This window comes from Nomascus leucogenys, chromosome 22a (genome assembly GCF_006542625.1).
Source record: "Nomascus leucogenys isolate Asia chromosome 22a, Asia_NLE_v1, whole genome shotgun sequence".
NCBI classification, from domain to species: Eukaryota; Metazoa; Chordata; class Mammalia; order Primates; family Hylobatidae; genus Nomascus; species Nomascus leucogenys.
This window is the reverse complement of record NC_044402.1, coordinates 79,620,374-79,634,156: the sequence shown is the minus strand read 5'-3', so window position 1 is coordinate 79,634,156 and position 13,783 is coordinate 79,620,374. Positions and strand designations below refer to the sequence as shown.

The 13,783-nt window shown below is 39.2% G+C and overlaps 1 protein-coding gene across 3 annotated transcripts in view; it reads left to right on the top strand.

Annotated features, from left to right (window-relative positions):
- The window catches only part of SESTD1 (SEC14 and spectrin domain containing 1), a 165,063-nt gene that overhangs the window by 53,466 nt on the left and 97,814 nt on the right, over nucleotides 1-13,783 (top strand). Inside the window, exon 1 of one of the 3 annotated variants that reach the window (XM_030802448.1) lies at nucleotides 12,513-12,615. The exons of the other annotated variants lie outside the window; for them this stretch is intronic. The gene's annotated coding sequence lies outside the window, so the exon portion shown is untranslated. Of the gene's footprint in view, nucleotides 1-12,512; nucleotides 12,616-13,783 lie in introns of those variants that run through there. 3 annotated transcript variants of the gene reach the window in all.

Below are 13,783 nucleotides of genomic sequence, written 5' to 3'. Positions count from 1 at the left end.
CAGTCACACTGGGGGCTGCAGACCGTAGCTGTTCCTATTCGGCCATCTTGGAACGGAAGATATTTTTTAATTATTTCAATAGTTTTTGGGGATCAAGTGGTGTTTGGTTACATGAATACGTTCTTTAGTGGTGATTTCTGAGACTTTGGTACATCCATCACTTGATCAATGTGCACTCAACTCAGTGTGTAGTCTGTTATCTCTCAACCCCCTCCCGCCCTTCCCCCTGAGTCCCCAGAGTCCATTATATCATTCTTATGCCTTCGTATCCTCATATCTTAGCTCCTACTTATAACTGAGAACATATGATGTTTGGTTTTCCGTTCCTGAGTTACATCACTTGGAATAATGGTGTCCATCTGCATCCAGGTTGCTGTAAATGCCATTATTTCATTCCTTTTTGTGGCTGAAGAGTAGTATTCCATGACGTGTTTGTGTGTGTGTGTGACATTTCTTGCCAATTATCCCAGCACCATTTGTTTAGTAGGGTAGTAAGAGTGTCCTTTCTCCATTTTATGTTTTTGTTTGCTTTGTCAAAGTTCAGTTGGCTGTATTTGCCATATTTCTGGGTTCTCTATTTTGTTCCACTGGTCTGTGTGCCAGTTTTTATACTAGTTCCCTGCTGTTTTGGTAACTATAGTCTTGTAGTATAGTTTGTAGTCGGGTAATGTGATGCCCCCAGATTTGTTCTTTTTGCTTAGTCTTACTTTGGCTAAGCAGGCTCTTTTTTTTGTTGTTCCATATGAATTTTAGGATTTTTTTTTTCTAATTCTGTGAAGAATGATGATGGTATTTTGATGGGAATTGCATTGAATTTATAGATTGTTTTTGGCAGTATGATCATTTTCACAATATTGATTCTATCCATCCGTGAGCATGGGATGTGTTTCCATTTGTTTGTGTCTGTGATTTCTTTTAGCAGTGTTTTGTAGTTTTCCTTGTAGAGATCTTTCACTTCCTTGGTTAGGTATATTCCTTTTTTTTTTTTGGCAGCTGTTGTTGAAAGGGTCTGAGTTCTTGATTTGATTCTCAGCTTGGTCGCTGTTGGTGTATAGCAGTGCTACTGATTTTTGTACATTGATTTTGTATCCTGAAACTTTATTGAATTCATTGATCAGATCTGGAAGCTTTTGGAGGAGTCTTTAGTGTTTTATTGGTATACAATCATATCATCAACAAACAGTGACAGTTTGTCTTCTTTACCGATTTAGATGCCCTTTATTTCTTTCTCTTGTCTGATTGCTCTGGCTAGGACTTCCAGTATTGTGTTGAATGGAAATGGTGAAACTGGGCATCCACATCTTGTTCCAGTTCTCAGGGGGAATGCTTTCAAGTTTTCCCCATTCAGTATAATGTTGGCTGTGGGTTTATCATAGAAGGCTTTTATTACCTTAAGATATGTCCGTTCTATGCTGATTTTGCTGAGGGTTTTAATCATAAAGTGATGCTGGATTTTGTCAAATGCTTTTTCAGCATCTATTGAGATGATTATATGATTTTTGTTTTTAATTGTTTTGTTTATGTGGTTATCACATATATTGACTGGTGTATGTTAAACCAACCCTGCATCCCTGGTATGAAACCCACTTGGTCATGGTGTATTATCTTTTTGATATGCTATTTGGTTCAGTTAGTATTTTGTTGAGGATTTTTGCATGTATGTTAATCAGGGATATTGGTCTGTAGTTTTCTTTTTTTGTTATGTCCTTTTCTGGTTTTGGTATTAGGGGAATATTGGCTTCACAGAATGATTTAGAGAGGATTCCCTGTTTATCTTGGAATACTTTCAGTAGTATTGATACCAATTCATCTTTGAATGTGTGATAGAATTCAGTTGTGAATCCATCTAGTCCTGAACTTCTTTCATTGGAAATTTTTAAATTACTATTTCAATCCTACTACTTGTTATTGGTCTTTTTAGAGTTTTTCTTTCTTCCTGGTTTAATCTAGGAGGGTTGTATAGTTCCAGGAATTTACCCATCTCCTCTGGGTTTTCTAGTTTGTGTGCATAAAGGTGTTCATGGTAGCCTTGAATGATCTTGGTTATAATAGCTCCCATTTCATTTCTAATTGAGCTTATTTGGATCTTCTCTCTACTTTTCTTGGTTCATTTCATTAATGGTCTATTGATTTTTGTTTATCTCTTCAAAGAACCAGCTTTTTGTTTCATGTATCTTTTTTGTTGTTGTTTCTGTTTCATTTAGTTCTCCTCTGATCTTTATTTCTTTTCTTCTGCTGGGTTTGGGTTTCGTTTGTTCTTGTTTCTCTAGTTCTTTGAGGTGTGAATTTAGATTGTCAATTTGTGCACTTTCTGACTTTTTGATGTAATAGGCATTTAATGCTATGAACTTTCCTCTTAGCACCACTGTTGCTCTATCCCAGAGGTGTTGATAGGTTGTGTCACTATTGTTCAGTTCAAAGAAATTTTTTCCATCTTGATTTTATTGTTGCCCAAAAGATCATTCAGGAGCAGATTGTTTTAATGTATTTGTATAGTTTTGAGTATTCCTTTTGGAATTAATTTCCAATTTTATTCTACTGTAGTATATGAGAGAGTACTTGATATAATTTCAATTTGCTTAAATTTATTAGACTTGTTTTTTGGCTTATCGTATGATCTGTCTTGGAGAATGTTCCATATGCTCATGAAAAGAATGTATATTCTGCATTTGTTGGGTAGAATGTTCTGTAAATATCTGTTAAGTCCATTTGTTCTAGGGTGTAGTTTAAGTCCATTGTTTCTTTGTTGCCTTTTCATCTTGATGACCTGTCTAGTGCTGTCAGGAGAGTATTGTATTTCCCCTGCATTATTGTGTTGCCATCTGTCTCATTTCTTAGGTCTAGTAGTAATTGTTTTGTAAATTTGGGAGCACCACTGTTAGGTGCATGTATATTTAGGATAGTGATATTTTCCTGTTGAACGAGTCCTTTATCACTATATAATGGCCCCTTTGTCTTTTTAAAGTGCTGATGCTTTAAAGTTTGTTTTGTCTGATAGAAGAATAGCTACACCTGCTCACTTTTGGTGTCCATTTGCATGGACTGTCTTTTTCCACCCGTTTACCTTAAGTTTATGTGAGTCCGTGTGTGTCAGTTGAATCTCTTGAAGACAACAGATACTTGGTTGGTTAATTCTTATTCATTCTGCCATTCTGTATCTTTTAAGTGGAGTATTTAGGCCATTTATATTCAACGTTAGTGTTGAGATGTGAGGTACTGTTCTATTCATCATGCTGTTTGTTGACTGAATACCTTGGTTTGTTTTCATTGTGTTACTGTTTTACAGGTCCTGTGAGATATATGCTTTAAGGAGATTCTATTTTGGTGTATTTCAAGGATTTGTTTCAAGATTTAGAGGTCCTTTTAGCAGTTCTTGTAGTGCTTGCTTGGTAGTGGCAAATTCAACATTTGTTTGTCTGAAAAATTCTTTATTTCTCCTTCATTTATGAAGCTTAGTTTTGCTTGATACAGAATTATTGGCTGATAATTATTTTGATTAAGGAGGCTAAAGATAGGACCCCATTCCCTTCTGGCTTGCAGGGTTTCTGCTGAGAAATCTGCTATTAATCTGATAGGTTTTCCTTTATAGGTTACCTGATGCTTTTGCCTCACAGCTTTAAGATTCTTTCCTTCGTCTTGACTTTAGATATCATGAAAACTATGTGCCTAGGTGATTATCTTTTTGCAATGAATTTCCTGGGTGTTCTTTGAACTTCTTGTAAGTGGATGTCTAGGTCTCTAGCAAGACCAGGGAACTTTTCCTCGATTATTCCCTCAAATAAGTTTTCCAAGCTTTTAGATTTCTCTTCTTCCTCAGGAACACCAATTATTTTTAGGTTTGGTTGTTTTAACGTAATCCCAAATTCCTTTGAGGCTTGTTCATTTTTAAAAATTCTTTTTTGTCTTTTTTTGGATTTCATTAATTCGAAAGCCTTGTCTTTGAGCTCTGAAGTCCTTTCTTCTACTTGTTCAATTCTATTGTTGGAACTTTCCAGTGTATTTTGCATTTCTCTAAGTGTGTATTTTATTTCTAGATGTTATGATTGTCTTTTCTTTATGATATCTATTTCTCTGGAGACATTTTCATTAATATCCTATATTTTTAAAAATTTCTTTAGGTTGGTTTTCACCTTTCTCTGGCGCCTCCTTGAATAGCCTAATCAACCTTCTGAATTCTTTATCTGGCAATTCAGAGATTTCTTGTTGGTTTGGATCTGTTGCTGGAGAGGAGCTAGTGTGATCTTTTGGGGGTGTTATAGAACCTCGTTTTGTCATGTTACCAGATTTATTTTTCTGGTTCGTTCTCATTTTGTTAGACTGTTTCAGTGGAAAGATCTGGAACTCAGGGGCTGCTGTTCAGATTCTTTTGTCCCACAGGGTGATCCCTTGATGTGGTGCTAGGGATGGGGCTTCCCGAGAGCCAGACTGCAGTGATTGTTATTGCCCTTGTAAGTCTAGCCACCCAGTGGGACTACCAGGCTCCAGGCTGGTGCTGGGGAATGTCTGCAAAGAGTCCTGTGATGTCATCCGTCTTTAGGTCTCCCCTCTGTGGTTACCAGCACCTGCTCTGGTGGAGGTGGCAGGGGAGTAAATAAAGTGGACTCTGTGGGAGTCCTTGATCTTAGTTTTGTTTGGTGCTGGTTTTCTTGAATGCTGGTTATGCTGGTAGTGAAGGTGTCATGTGGACAGAATCAGGACCTCGTTTTAGCCAGAGTGTTGCAGGTGGTAGAATTAGCTGTTGTTTTCTCCTTTTTTGGAGCAGGGTTATTCTGTTGAGTTACTGTAATGGCTTGACTTGGTTGACCTCCAGCCAGGAGGTGGCACTTTCAAGAGAGTGCCAGCTGCAGTAGTAGAAGGTGGATATAATCTTGCCCCACATTGGCCAGGATGAGTACTTTGGTTTCTCCGGTTTGGTTGTGGCCATAGAGCTCCCAAGAGCTTTATCTTTTGTCTTTGGCTACCAGGGCAGATAGAGCAAAACCATCGGCAGGGTTAGACTAGTCTGAGTTCCAACTCTCTTTGGGTGGGGGTTTCACTGGGGGATGGTGGGTGGTTCTCAGGCCAATGGACTTATGTTCCAGGGGGATTATGGCTGCCTCTGCTGCATCATATAGATCACCAGGGAAGTGGGGAAAAGCCAGCAGTGACAGGCCTCACCCAGCTCCCAGTCAGCAAGGCCAGTCTCACTCCCACCTTGCCCCCACCAACCACACTGAGTTTGTATCCAGACAGCCAGAGAGCAGGGCTGAGGTCTTGCCCTCAGATACAAGCCTTCACGTTGAGAAAACAAGCAGGGCTCTCAGGTCTCTCACCTCCCTGCCTGCCTGCCTGCATGGTCAGCTGTGGCTTCTGTGCTTGTATCTTCACTTCCTGTTTGCCCCCTACTCCCTGGATTCTGCTCAGGAAAAGTTTGTGCTCAGTTACAATTATTACAGAGTTCAGCTAGGAGCATCCTTCACCCTGTGGCCCTTCCCCAATTTCACCAGCTGCCTCACCTTCCCTAAGGGACCTCTGTGAGATGAGGTCAGGAATAGCTTCCCTGAGCTCATGCTGGGGACCAGGAGTGCCTACAGGGCTCTTCCAACTGCTTCTTCTCCTTTTATGTTTCACATAGCTCCCTAAATCCATTTCAGCTCTGGGTAAGATTAAATTCTTCTCCCACGATCTGGATTTTTGGGTTCCCCAGTGGGGATGTGTGTTCAGAGGCTGACTTCTCCCCCTCTCAGACTTTGTTGATTCACAGTTTTTCAGCTGTTTTGTGGTGTTTGCAGCAGCAAGCCACTTCTTTTGAAGGGTCTGTGAACTCTTCAGTTTTGCTGTTATGTTCCTGTGGTCATTCTTGGAAGAAAAGTTAACAATATGTGTCTCCAGATGCTGTACTGTCTGTCCAAGTGGGAGCTGCACGTTAGTCCTGTCTCCTATTCGCCATTTTCCACCTTTATGTTATTTAACATTTTATTGTGGAGATGGTGGTGGTATTGGTTGTATTTTGCAAGATTTTTCCTTTATTTATTTTGTACATTATCCATTTAAATTTTTCTATTAGATACTAAGATAACCAGAAAGAGAAAGATTTTTGTTTTTTTAATGACTGTGCTAAACACTTGAAAAACTGGAGCAAATAACTTTTGAAAAATTAAATTAAATTTGACCTAGTGGTACAGTAATAATTATTTTTTATTACCCTTCTCTTTTGTGACAACAGTGAAAGAGATTGATGGAAAGGAGACTCTAGAAGGGAGGAAGATACAGAGTAAATACAATTGTTTTCATCTCTTGACTGCTTTACTTTTTATCTATCAGTTCATTTGATCTTGGCTTATACACCCACAAAACTGTATTTCTCTTTAGTATTACTTTAAGCTACATTTTTATCACTTTCAAGATATTCTTAAACAATTTTAAAAAGCTGTTTAATTTTTTTCAAACCCAGTATTTTACCATGCTGAAGTGGTTGTGTAAAGGAAAGTTTGGATAAAGCACCTATCTCTCAGGAGATAGTGATGAAATGGAAGATTGCTTCTGGATATCATAGTTTGCCAAAGTAAATCTAGACCAAGAGACTAAAACCATTTTCCTTTTCCCTTTTAGGGATGTGGAGAATGCAGTTGTGAAAAATTCAATTTTAGCATTTGATGGTGTAAAATCAATAATTTGACTTGGAAATCTTCAATAATATTAATAGATTTTATCCATGAGTCACCTGCATCTATCATTTCTTATGCCTTGTCTTAGGGATTCCAGATGTTCCTGTTTCTTGGATGCTGTTTAATTAGGTTTGACTATGGCAAGGGTTAAAATTTCAACGTATTGATGTGCATTTTTATTCAAATTAAATGGCAACAGTAAAAAACAAAAGCCTTAAGTGATTGGAGACTGTCTACTAAACTCTCAATTTTAGTTTTGCTTCTTCTACCAACTTTCTCCACTGATTAAAAGAGGAGCCTATTTTAGCCAACTTAAGCAGAAAAGGGATTTATTTTGTATAATTTACAGAATTGATGAGAAGGATGGAGAAATAAGTTCAAAAAAATAGGAAGGAATTAAAGGCAGCTGAGAATTTGTCTCTGCTCATATACCATAAGGAAAATCCGGTTAGGAAGCCAGTTCTGTTTCTGTGACTGTTGTCTCTGTATCTGCATTTCTTCCTCAAGGTTGAATTTTTTTTTTTCTGGGGGAGCATCCCATGGACAACCGAGATCAGTAGTTCTCTTGTTTCTAGCTTTCAGGAGTCCCTGAGGTCAAAACTGTTTTTTATAATTCTTAGGTTTTATTTGCCCTGTTTACTGTGTTGACATTTGTGCTGACGGTGTAAAAGCATTGGTGAGAAAAAGTGCTGGTGCCTTAGCATGAATCAAGGCAGTGGCATGTCTGTATGCATGTCAACCTAAAAGGAAGAGGCTGAGGCAAAATTAATATAAATAGAGCGTTTTTTTTGGCTAAGCTCAAGGACTGCAACCTGGGAGCATAGATTCAAATTGTCCTGAACATGCACTTTGATTAGTAGCAGTTAGAAGTAGATTTTTAAGGGCAAAAAAAGTTGTTTGTCAGGAATTCTCATTGGTTCACAGAAATAACATTGATCAGTGATTGGCTTTACATTGTTAAGCTATAAGGTATGGGTTATGGCAAAAAAGTTGTCAGAAATTCTCATTGGTTCACAGAAATAACATTGATTAGTGATTGGCTCTACATTGTTAAGCTGTAGGATGTGGGTTATAATGTCTGGTGGGGCATTATTAGATTTATTTATAGCTACTTAGGGCAATAGCAAGCAGTTTCAGAAGATGAATACACCGCTCAAGACGTGGAGTAGGGCATGATTGTGGTCTCATTTTAGTGTCTCTCTTGGTCTGATAATTAAAAGGACTTGCATTCCTCAGATAAAAGTTCTTTCTTTTTTCATCTGTACACACACATGTGTGTGTGTCTGTGTGTGTGTGTGTGTGTGTGTGTGTATATAACTTTTCATTGACAGTATTTCTCATATCAAATGTGTGAGTTTTTTCTTCACACCAATGAATTCTCCAGCTCTCCAGATACCACCTGGGTGTCCTACAACCCAATTCAATTCTAGCAGTAAGTGCCTGGAGTTATCAGATCCAGGGTTTAAGGGCTCAATCCCACAAGACTGTCCTCACTTTATTTATTTGTTTCTTTTTATTTTTTATAGACAAGGATCTTGCTATGTTGCCCAGGTTGGACTCAAACTCTAGGGCCCAAGCAATCCTCCCACCACAGCCTCCTTAGTAGCTGGGACTACAGGCTCAGGCTGTCTTCACTTTAGATGCCATTGCTGGGCTGTCCTCTGTTTAGATGCCAGGCACAAGTATTGGGTCCCCAGGTGACCCACACTTCTGTCTGACTTGGCTACAAATCAAGGTTCTCATCACCCACAACCCCTTCAGGTTTGATAATCCACTAAAACAGCTCACAGACTTCAGTAAGACAATTTACTTATGATTACTGGATTATTATAAAGGATACAACTCAGGAACAGCCTACAGAAGAGATGTTTATTGCAAGGTATCGGGGGAGGAGGCATGGGGACCTTCCATGGCCTCTCTTGGTGTGCTACCATCTCAGCATCTTGATGTGTTCACCCACCTGGAAGCTCTCTGAACTGTTCCCCTCCCCTTGTTTAAAAAATAGAGTGGGGTTCTTGCCATGTTGCCCAGGTTGGTCTTGAACTCCTGGGTGTCATGGGTGCTACTGCCCGGGACCAGCTTTGCAGTTTTTAAAGGGATTTACCGAGACAGTTGTAGGTAAAGAAAGGCAGATTTATTAGCGAAAGTATAAAAATATGCTGCAAGGTTGCAATGGGCCGCACAGCAGAGAAAGGGTTGTCTGCCAAGAGGTGGGGGCTGGAGGGAAATTGTATAGAGTCATGCTGCAAGGGGGCTATCTGCAATTGTGATTAACCATCTATTAGAACAGTTGTTCATTGTTTCCCATCTGGGATCACCCCTTCCTTGTTGTTGCTTACTTATCAAGACTCCACATCTCCCCCACCCCCTCTGACAGAACAGCAGTGACAGATCTTTGGCAATGGGGTGGAGGTCTCATCTTCCAGCTACTTCCTGGCATGCCTAGGGCATGGAGTAGACCCTACCTATGGTTGTTGGTTTGTCAGGAAACCCTGTGGGTCATTGTCCCAGATTGTGGGACTTAGGATATTGGATCTTTCTGGAGGAAGGGACTCATCAGAGAGGGGGAGCATGTCAAGATGAAACTGGTGACCAGCTGAATCCAGGGGAGATTCGTAAAGGTAGCAGGCATCTTTGGGGAGAGAATGATTCCATTCACAGTATCATTTGAAAGTGAATCTGTTGAATTCTAGAAGGTAAAATTTTGTTTTTTAAAGCCATTGACCAAAAAGGGAGACAAACCTTTTGCTTTGTGACTGTTTTTCCTTATTGGAAACCCATTTAGGTAACCTGAAAATTAAACTCAATGAAAAAGTGTTTGAATTTAATTAGACACAGAAAGTGTGTGTTCAGCAGGGGAATACATGACTCTTAGGAACAGCATAAGTTGTTTTTTTGATTACATTGAGAATTTAGACATATCAAGAAAAGCCAAGGGTCCAGAATTAAGTTATGTCAGAGGAAAACATTGCTTAAGTTTTTTGACCTTAAAGTTGAAACATTAAAATATTATGCTAATGTTTAGCATTAGGCCATAATGACAGTTAGAATTGGAGGAAAATGTGACAGGAGCTGACAAAAACTGGGGAGTGTTATTTTATTAGGCCTTCTTTAGGGGAGAAAAAGCAGAAAGTAGCGGGACACAGCAAAAGTTAAACTGAGATGATTCTGAGAAGTTTTAAAAATAAATGTTACAAAATGAAAAGTAAAACTTCTTGCAGTTTTATTAAGAATAGATTAATACCTTAAGAAAACCTTGTTTTAACATGGGGAGAGGCAATGTTAGAAAGACTATCCTAAATAATTCCCTTTCAGTTATGACCAACTTAATCACATACAAAATTCCTTTCATAAATTTCCCTTTACAAACCTTCTTATGACTTACACAGCCTATATTTGACATGCTTGGACTTTGTGACTTGTCCTAAGCCTTCCTCTTTCTTAAACAACCAGTCATTCTATTTTAGGACAAGAATTTACCATACAAGATTTTTTTTCCCATATAAAGTCTTTTTTTTAAAAAAATAACCTTCCTTTCTCAAAATACCTTTTTACCTTTATAACCTTCTTCATGTCTCTCTTATTCCCTGGTTCCTTTTACCTTGTTTTATATATAACCTTTAAGTAACCTTTGAATTAGACAAAAATTATTTTCCTTTTGTTGGGAAGTTAAGGTTTGCATTTCATTTGCTGTGTGAGTTCTGTGAAGGAGGATCAAATGAGGAGGTAATTTACATATGGTAGAAGTTATCCCTTCTTAAGAGATTGTTCAATTAGGTTTCTTGCTAGGGCTTGTTTGAATAAGTGTGGGCTATATTTTACACCCCTGAAGTATGACTATCTAAGTTGAAGTTTCTATTTAGTCTGTTTTCACACTGCTATAAAGAAAAACCTGAGACTGGGTAATTTGTAAACAAAGGAGGTTTAATTGACTCACAGTTCTGCATGGCTGGGGAGACCCCAGGAAACTTAACAGTCATGGTAGAAGAGGAGGCAGACACCTTCTTCACAGGGTGGCAGGAGAGAGAAGTACAGAGGGCAGGGGAAACTGCCATTTATGAAACCATTAGATCTCTTGAGAATTCACTATCACAAGAACAGCATGCGGGAACCAGCCCCATGATGTAATCACTTCCCCCATTCTACATATGGGGATTACAATTCTCTTCCTGAAAACATGGGGATTGAAGATGAGATTTGGGTGGGGACACAAAGCCAAACCATATCCAGTGGCCTGTCCTTCTGCATCAAGAACACTTACTTGGAGAAGTGTCCTTAGGACAATCTGGAATGGGCTGGAGGCTTCTAAAGCAGCCAACAGTTAAGCCTGTCTCTTCTTCTTGCATTTTTCTTTCTCTATAGCTCTGGTCCCCTTATTCTGTTCTCAATTATTGAAGAACTTGAAGGCTGTGTCCAGCAATGTTGGGAAAGTAGTTTGTGGTCTCTGATCTAGCTTTTGGAGTTCATGTCTAATGTATGGGGATGCTTGGCTGATAAACAGCTATGACAGTGAGGACTTCTGGGCTCTGGGGGTTCATATTAGTGTATTTTCTCATAGCCTCAGCCAGCTTGGTATAAAATAGGGCTGGGTTTTCATTTGACCCCTGTCTTATTTCCCTTAGTTTGGCATAATTTACAGGTTTTATATGGCCTTTTTTATGCCCTGAATCAGGCAAGTGATCATGTGATTATGACGTTTCCTGCTGTGGTCTCCCTCTTGATAACCCCACCTGGGATCAGTGTAAGGCATTGCAGTTCTCCTGGGGGTTTGGGGCCAGACTCCTGGGGGTTTGGGGTATGCACTTCATCTGCTCACCTTTGAGCCAGAGACCATGTGTGGGATTTTTCCTCATGGGTGCAACAAGTGGTAAAAATAATATACATGTCCTGCCAGGTGAGGTAGAAGGAAGCAATAGTCCTTTAAATTCCTTCATGAAATGAGGAGGGCCCCTACTGAAAGAGCCAAAGCTTAGTTTTTATTTGGGGAAGATCAGACATTAGGAAGGGAACATGGACTCTGATGGTGCCTAGATCCCCATTTGCCATGTCCTGGAGCAGCAGAACTTTTTCTGAGGCCAAAATGAGATTATAGGTGGCCTCTGACCTAGTATGAGAAGGGGAGGAGAATCCCTGATAAGGAGGAGGCACTGGAAAACAACATCAAAGGTTGGGATGTTGAGGGGAAGGTGAGAAAGAGGGAGCAGATGGAGTGGGTGTAATTGAATGTGAAGGTGGTTTGTTAGGGGAAGAAGGTGTGGCCTCAACCCATCCAGCTAGCTGGGGAGAACGGGAGAGAGTAAAAGAAAGGCCATCCAAAATGTCAGAAGAGTCAGTGTGGCCAGAGAATATAGTCATGCACATTCAGCAGATTTGGTGGAGATCAGGATCCCGAGAGAGTGAGTTATGAAAGCCTGGACATGGGAACTTCGGACCATTTAGAAGAGTTGCAACAGAAAAGGTCTAGCTGTAAAATAGTACTGGGTCAAGGGTCTCACCTGGTGGCCAGGAGGATTCCTGATCTGAAAGTTTATAAGGTGGCCATGTTGTATTACACAAGAAAATTAAACTTTGTTTTTGAGAGTCTGAGGGTCAGATTTATCCAGTATTTTAGGATGCAACTCAGAGATGAGTCTGAAGGAATAGACGGGGTTTGTCCCATGATGGGACTGGAAAACAACAAGCTGTTTGGGGCTAATAAAATAATAGTACCTACCTTGTAGAAATGTTGTGAAGACTAAGATAATAAAAAGAAATCGTTTAAAACAGTGCATAGTTTATAATAAACACTTAGTCAATGTTAATTATAGTAATTATTATCACCCCTTTATCAAACTTTCAAATCAGGTCTTCAGCAAGCTGGTCACAAGACAGGAGATCTAAGATGTGAATCCAAGCTGTCTGGGTTCTTGTGTAACTGGATGACAACTCATCATGAAGTGCTACTACTTTTAGATTAAAGATGTAAATTGTGAGCTTTTTTCCTCCTACTTCCTACTAGTCTGTTTGCTGGGCTAATAAAGAACAAACTTTAATAAACAAATTGCAAATATTCAAGGGAACTTGAATATATCATCTAGATAGACAACTTGTTTTCTTTGAAGACGGATGCAAATGGTCGTGTTTTTTAAATTGTATATACAAAAGCTATAAAATTATATACTGCTTTAATTAGTCTTGTTTAATTAGCCATTATCTGACCAATGTTAGAACTCCGTCTTTTTTTTCTCTTAACATCTATTTTTTTGCTTGTTTTTTAAAGACTGCCTTACCGCCCCCAGAGCAGGGCTGTTTCTTGAGTTTTTAGCTCTAGCTGGTAGCACAGCCTTAGGTGGGATAGGTTAATAGCAGGTGTTTGCTGAATAAGTAATATGCTCATACAAAGAGTCAGATTTTCTGCTGTGCTAGAAATGTCTTCACGAGAGTGTGCTTTCACTAAATACAATAAAATTTCACAGTGCACTTCAAGGAACTGCTCTGTGTTGTGATGGTGGGTGGGTGTGAGATGGGACAGGGGAGGAGGGATAAAATGTGATTGAGAATACTCTCTCAGACATGAGTATAAGAGGATAATAGAATTGAATCTGATTTTGTTCATTTTTGTTGTTGTTTTGTTTGAAAGGTCCTGCTCTCCTTAAAATCAAAATTTGATACTATACTGGGCGGGCCAAGCCTGAATGCCTGCCATGGCAAAACCTCCATTTAAGGGAAACTATCTTGCCCTTAGCCCTTGCAATAAGGGTAGTCCCTTTTTGTATTTAGCTATAACCCCTGGCTATGGCTGAGTAGACCCTGGAAAACTGAATCAAAGAATAGTGAATTGTGGCCTGGTACAAAAAGATGAGCTGGCCTAATCAAATTTTTCCCTGGAAAATTAAAAACTGTAAAATGTAGAGAGATGGAGGCAGTTAACAATGGGGGCAAAAATTGAAACAGTGTATTAGAAAATGTAGTGAGATAAACAGGATAAGATATGGTACCATGTGTTACAGGGGAGCAAAAATATGAGAAATCAGAAAAAGCCATTTAATAGTGAAATGGAAAGAATCAGATATCTTGCATTAAGCTGTGTAATTAATAAGGAACACAAAGGAAGATTGACTGCCTGTTTGATTGATTCATTTGTTTATTCAACAAAT